Consider the following 7,705-nt stretch of genomic DNA (forward strand, 5'->3'; position numbering starts at 1 on the left):
TACTTCGTCTTCCAAGCTAAGAGTGAACCACGCCAAATTTTGATAGCTTGCTCAGAAGTTAGCGTATTTCAAAGTTCATACAGAAAAGAAGCTTTTCACATTAAGATAAGTAGTTGCCGTACAGTGCCAAGTCTGATAAATATGGCAGGTAGGACTAAATTACTTCAAGTTGTTTAAACCAGTATAGTAACATGTGATCGACTTTGATGTTGAAAAATTGTAGAATGAGTCCTCATTGTGGAATTTTCAAATATTCGAATTTTACTAGATACTAGACTTTTGTTCCTCAAATCGAAATCTACACTGCAGTGATGCCAGATCTAAGGATTTATCCATAGATCTACGAATTCAGGAATTTTCTACGGACCTACGGATCAAGGGCTAATTTCTACGGATTTTCATGAACCTTACAGAAAAGTACTAAAAGATGTGGTTTTTTTTGGTCTTTCTTACGAAAACTTTATATCGCGTTTTCGGCTGACGTTTCGAAGATCTCGAAAGGTCAGGCGAAAACGTCAAATAAGGGTTTCGGAAGAAATCCGAGACCGAAAAGCCATATAGACGACAAATACGAAAAAGTGCCAAAAAACGGTAAAAACGGCAAAAGGCGGCAAAAATACAAAAAGCAGACTTTAAAAATCGATGAGCAGACGACGAAAATACGTTGAAATGATGACGAAAAGATTAGAAAAAGACGACAGAAATATGGGTGAGAGATGACAAAGAGTCGAACCAAAAAGCAAAAAGGTATCGAAAAGACAACAATAGGCGACGCAAAGACAACGAAGAGGCGGCAAAAAAACGATGACGGCGAACGGCGAAAAAACGGTAAAAATACGCTGAAAAAGATGCCATAGCAGCAACAAAGCCAAAAATATCAATCGAAAACGACGAAATGACGGTGGGAAATAGATGTAGAAAAGGTGACGAAGAAACGGAAAAATGACGGTAAAACATGGAAACAAACAGCACGACGAAAAAACCAATAAAACCCCTTTGAAAAGGCGACAAAATACGCAAAAAAGATGATGAAAAGGTGGCGTTTGTATGACAGAAAGACGTCGATAGAACAACGAAAAGACACCAAAACGATAGCTTTAACAACAAACAGGACGACGAGAAAATTACAAAAATAGACGAAAAAACAAAGATAAAAACGTCAAAAGCCGCCGAAAAAATCAACAACGGGAGAAAAATGACAAATATATGAACGAAGACCGGAAAAAGAACAACGAAAAGGCCCCAAAATCCAACAAACATGACAAAAACCTCCCAAAAGATGCCGAAACAATTACAAAAAGAGAACAGCAACAATAAGAACCAGATGGAAAAAGCTACGAAAATGCAAAAACGGACGTAAAAATTGCAAAACGATCACGAAAAGACGACAAAAATATGACAGAGAGATGGCTGAAAGACGGCGAAAACGCGTCGAAAAAACAACAAAATGACAACGAAACGACAACATTAGAACGTCGAAAAGACAGCAAATAGACAACAAAAAGACGACCAAGAGGCGAAAAGACAGCGATAGGATGTCGAAGAAGTGAATACAAGTCGGAGGAAAGCTGATGAAAATAAACGACAAAAAGACTAAAACTAGATGCAGAAACGGCGATGAAGCGACAATTGAACGACAGCAAAACAGCGAAAAGAAATGCAAAAACTGACGACAAATGAGAACAAAGATCAAGAACGCAATCAAGAGCAATCAAAAAACGCAGCAAAAGACAATAAAAAATAATCAAAAATCGCTGGAAATAGACAAAAAGAAAATGTAAAGATGCCAGAAATGCAGATGGTAAAAAAATACGGAAAAACACAGATGAAGAGCGTATGATGAAAAATCTCGAAAGTCGAGAAAAAACGTCCTTAATTAATTGTAGTCAAATCTCAAATGTACACAAACTGTAACATACTCAAATATGCCTTCAAAAAGCAGCAAAGGCCATGGATGAAGCGATGATGGCTCGATTGATGTATGTAACATCGGAGAAACTCGCCGAGTCAGGTAAAGGAACGCCTGGTAAAAAGTGGAGTCCAATTGTTAAAAAACTGACAAAAGAGAATCAGGAGAAACTCGAAAATGTCCTCGAAGAAAACAGCGATTTCAGTGAAGATGACAGTAACAGCGAGAAAAGTCCGAAGATGGATCCGCCGGTGGATCTGATAGAGTTTTCTGAGAGAAGCGAGAATATTAAGAAGAGAAAAGAGCTGCAACTGGCCGCACTAAATGGGTTAAGCAAACGGTTACCTGTTTTCTCGGGAAAGACGGAAGAATGTCCGTTGTTCTTTAAAATGTGCCAAGCGTCCTATGAAACCTGTGGGTACTCGGATATCGCGAACCTTGTGCAGCTACGAAAATGCCTAAAAGGTCAAACTCTGGAGATGGTTCGAGGACTGCTGAAATCTGTTTCGAAAGCTATGGAAAAGTTTCGATAGTTGTTCGGTCGTCCGGAATAACTTCTAGAAGGTCATCTGGAGTAATTACACACCACGGTAGGCCGGAAAACTCGTCACCTTCATTCCCTTTGGCATATCCTGCAAGCAGCTGCGCGAGCACCTGGAGACGACGGATCTCTAACAATATTCTGCTGATCGAAATGCTCTCGGACAACGAGAAGCGCGAATGGGAGTGCTTCAATCGAGGGAAGAAGAAAGTTTCCTATACGAAATAATGATAGATGCCCGCGAAGCGATTGTAAGCATGGAGTCCGAGCCTGCCGGAAAAGTCATCATCGATAGCCGAGCGGCAGAAACAAGTTGAAGAAGTAAATGGTGTCCCACATCATTGCATCACGGAAAAACGTTGTAGAAAATTACCTAGTTGAACGATCCTTTTCAACTTCATGTCTTACTCTGATTTAACCTCCTTGAGATGCTTCAGTAGTGCCTGCTTCCTCATAGATCAGTATTTTTCGATGTGCCTTAGTTCCAGTGCATTGTGGAGGGTGGGGGGCTCATATCCATAGGTACGAAAGTGACCCCGTTGGCTTTATACCACTCCAAGACATCCTTTGAATAGTGGCACGAAGCTAGATCCAGCCAGACGTAGGGCCCTCGTGTTGTTTCAACTGAGGAAGCAGACGCTTCTGTAGACAATCCTTGAGGTAGATCTGCCCGTTTACAGTCCCACGGCGCACTCCATTTACTACATGAGCAGATCGCTTGCCAAATCATGTATTGTTTGGTAAACTTCGATAGTTTCTGCTTCCTTACTTCCTCTGGAACATCAAACTTGTGCTGGGCGATGAAGAACTGTAGCCCCGGAAGCTGCTCTTTGTATGTATGCAGTCCCTCCCGGTCCTTGGCTCTCTGAACGAAGACTTGGACAGATTCAACTTTTTAATCACATCCCTGACCGAAGCATTGGGATTCCGTTTAAACGCTTTCACTGCACGCTTGTGATCCTGATCACTAAGAGAACATCCATTCTGACCGCATTTCTCCTTCTGTTCAATGCTCAGAGTTTCGTAGTAACGTTTAATAACACGACTCACCGGTGACTGCACGATTCCGAGTTGTTTTCCAATGTTCCGATGAGACAATCGAGGATTTTCTAGGTGCTTGCGCAAAATCAATTCGCAACGTTGCTTTTCGGGTGACGCCATTTTTTCCAATTTTTGAAAAACTGACAGCGATAAAAATACAGTGTAAACAATCCACTCTAAATTACCTCTACTCAAATTTTCAAGAGAAAATACTCAATGGGTAATTTTCTACACCGTTTTTCCGTGATGCAATTTGATGTGGACACCCTTTATGGAGCGGTATACAACCATAGCGAAGCCGAATGTAAAACCAGTGGCTGAAAAAGGAGGAACCTGAAGCCGTGCAAGATATGTCGGCGCACAGATCATCGTTTACGGTATTTCCAGGACTTCAGAAAGCTGTCGTACGCAGATCGGATGAAAGTCTTTGATCGTTGGAAATTCTGCCACGTGTGTCTGAATAACCACGGATCGACGCCATTCAACGTTAAGCTGAAGTGCAACATCGGGGCTGCAAATAACCACATAACGAACTTCTCCATCCAATCGACGGTGCCATTGAAACCAGCGCGCTCATTCGCACAAACAACGATACGCTTTTCCGGATGATTCCGATTATCCTGCACTGTGGGGAAAAGTCCATCACTGTCCTGGCCTTCCTGGACGAAGGAGCATAACTCTGATGGGAAAGAGCTTGACAGTTTGCATGGACATTGTCGCAGTCCACGAAAAGTTGTAGACAAGATGGACTGCCGACATTGAATCTGTGGGTGTCGGGTGCTGGAGATGACGAGAAAATGTTGTCCGCACATGTGAGGTCTGCCTGTTGCTTTGTACAACGGACGACTAAGGTGTGCATTAAAAAATAGACTTTTTTCGGATGTTGATAAAAACACTAAGACAGATAATTGAGTTTGATAAATTTTGAGTTTGATAAATATTAGCTTACTTGCAAAAAAAATCTACATCTGTATCAGTCGAACTCTAACCGTGATGGGGAAAACAGTGAAGGAAAACAGTGAAAATGGACATCGTGCGGCACTTTGTGGACGCCGGATACGCCCGTTCCGGCATCTACAACATCTTAGCACTATTGAACAATAATCAGAGCATCGAGAGAAAGCCCGGTTCCGGACGGCCGACGAACCTGAGCGACAAGAAGCTCCAAAGGATGCTGAAGAGAAAACCCGAGGGAAAAGTGACTACATCGCTGTGTGCGCTTGGCCGGGAGATCGGGTGCAACCGGCCAAACAGTGAAAAGGTACCTGGCGAACATGGACTTACATATCAGGAAGCGGCAGTCCCGTCCACTGGTCTCAGAGCTGCAGGCAATGACGCAGCGGCAGCGGCTGTATAAGATGGTCAAGAAAATAATTTCAGCGAATCGTGACGTGGTGGTGGTGATGAACTGGCAGGGCACTTCGTATTTTACTTCCCAAACGAAGGAAGTGAGCTCCGAGGTGAAGTTCATTTCACACGCCAAGTTCCCCAAGAAAGTGCTGTTGAGCCTGACAATCAGCGAGAAGGGGATGTCAAAGGCGCTCTTTTTTCGGACCGGACTGGCCGTGAACGGGGAAATTTATAGTATGAAGTGCCTATCGGAAGTTGCGTCTTTCATCAAGAAATACCATAAGATGGAGATGGAGCGGCTAAATATCGAAGTTGGCGAACCAACCCCACGTCCCCCAGCTACGTCTCATCAAGAATTTCTGGGCATACCTGAAGCGTAAGGTCTCCAATCCAACAATTTTGTCGCGAAAACTGAGGAGAAATTGATAAATAAAACGAAGAAAGGACGCATAAACATGCATATACGCATGTTTTCGTCTGCCATGGAGAATGTTCCGGTTGACTGTCGGAAGGCCGCTCGCAAGGGGGCAGAATTTTTTTTGCAAGTAAGCTAATATAATTACCTTACATGGGATATTTATCAAACTCGATTAGCTATCTTAGTTTTTTTATACCCATCCGAAAAAAGTCTATTTTTTAATGCATACGTTAGTAGACTTAAATAACATCTATTCATTCGGTCCAAATGAAGCCAATATCGGAGCAGTGGTAGATCTGATAGCGGTGTATTGCAAGTTTGGATGGACGGAGTATCAACTGAAGCAAGCAAATGCTAAGCAAATCCAACGACGACCCTCAAAAGCTGCTGAAACTTACCACGTGCTGAAAGAATTGGTCAGCATTCCTCTTAAGCTTGCCGACGACAAAAGAGCTTACGAGATTTTCGAGATTTGACCACTCCCGGAGAGGCGACCCAAACTACGTGGCAGTTTAATTCACCAGCGGCGCCGAAAATGTGCGGCACATGGGAGCGGATAGTGAGGTCCGTGCAGAATGCGATGCAGGCGCTAGTCGATAAACCAAAGATCGAAGCGGTTCGCGGAACAAAAGCCGTTGAAGATGGACAATCTAGTTTTTATCTCAAACGGCAAGAACCGACAAAGTCTTATATACATAGGATAATGTGATTAGGGTAGATGTACCAGTGATTGTGGGTGTACCAGTAATAGTGGAAATTCGAAGCATTTCATAATTTTGGCGGATTTTAGAATGATTTCGATAGAATATCAATCTTCTATTGTTAAATATATATTTGGTAACAGTTTTATCTAAGGTACCTAGCTAAAATATAGGATGTTGGTGCAAAAATGACAAATTCTATTTCCGGTGCAATTGCTTAAGAAATTCGTAACAAACCATAGCATTTTAACAAGCCAACGTTGTTATCCACCTGCTGCCATGCTCAGTGCAAGCGTTACTAAGGGCGGTAAATAAAATTCCACTATTATAGACAAATTTTCCACTATTAGAGGAACATTACCACTACTTCAGGAGCACAGACGAATGTCAGAAAATGCAATATTTTAGATATATTACCCAACTGAATGGTATAATTTTGGGATGTAATCAAAGCAAATATTATGGGGCACCATGTTATCATATAGTTCAATTGGAAACTTGTAAATTGAGCATTCTAATTGTCTTTCAATGCAATTCTCTGACATATTCCCTCCATTACTGGAGCATCTACCCTAATATATCTAAAAGTTTCCGTATTCATTATGCAAAAGCGCTTTGTAAAAAGCGCGCGCAAAGGGGTTTTTGACATCGAGGTAGACGTCAAAAATTGCAACCAGACAGGGCATAATGCAGCAAGGCACGTGTTGTATCGCCTTCGCTAAGTCTATAAACCTAATATCAAGAATTTTTCAGCTTACCTAAATCTACATTTTTCGCATTAAACCTTTATTCTTCCTCAAGAATAGCAATATATTTAATAAATTAAACAACTGCAATTATATAACTTAGGTAATGACGTTTTTGGACTTCGCCAAGTGCTGTAATTACACTTCCTAAGCGAGGGAGGACAAATAGATTGTTAGAGGAGCGTTTTTCTTGGAATTTCGTATACCTGACTAGCATAGTTTTTGAAACATCGTATTTTACAGTATTCGGTGCATCTGACTGCAGTTGTTCAGATTAATTCAGATGCGATATCTCAGATATAATAGCATATCATTGCGCTTTCGTTGCGGGATTTCCAGAGAGCAAACAGATGCATTGGCTACGTGACAGAAGAGGAAGCTGACTGGGGGGGATACGAGGAATGTGAGAATGAATGTATATGCGGCCATAGCTCTGAAACGCCTGGGCGGTTTTTCATCACACACATGTTTTATGGCACACATGTTTTATGATATAAAAGAATCAGCGCAGTGGTTAATAAAAGGAGGAGGCGATCTCTTACATGGGGCGAGAAAGGTTCAAATGTGTATAGGGGTGCGTTTCTGGTGCATTTGTAACGATAGTAGTTTTAGTTTGTCGACTGATCGAGGGTATTGCTGGAAAGGGGTAAAAGGATGGCAATTGACAAGGAGGTGGTTCAAAACTGTAAAATGCTTTGTCTCGCTTTATAGGGATTACCGAAATGAAGACAGAGTTACAAGTGGCTAGGGGACAACAGAAAAGTATTGTGTTTCTTGCATTATGAAAATTTTCTTTACAATAACAGATGTCACACGCGGCTGAGAGACTAAGAGGCCCCAAGTAAAATCGGGCAATCAACTAGTTTAATATAATAATGGAATACCACGATACATGTTGCGAAGGGCGACAATCCATTTGACAGATGACATCTCATTTCGTAACTGAAACGAAGCAAAATTTGCAAATCACTGAAACAATCAATTAGGTACGACGTGAAA

This window comes from Sabethes cyaneus, chromosome 2, assembly GCF_943734655.1.
Source record: "Sabethes cyaneus chromosome 2, idSabCyanKW18_F2, whole genome shotgun sequence".
In the NCBI taxonomy this organism is placed as follows: Eukaryota; Metazoa; Arthropoda; class Insecta; order Diptera; family Culicidae; genus Sabethes; species Sabethes cyaneus.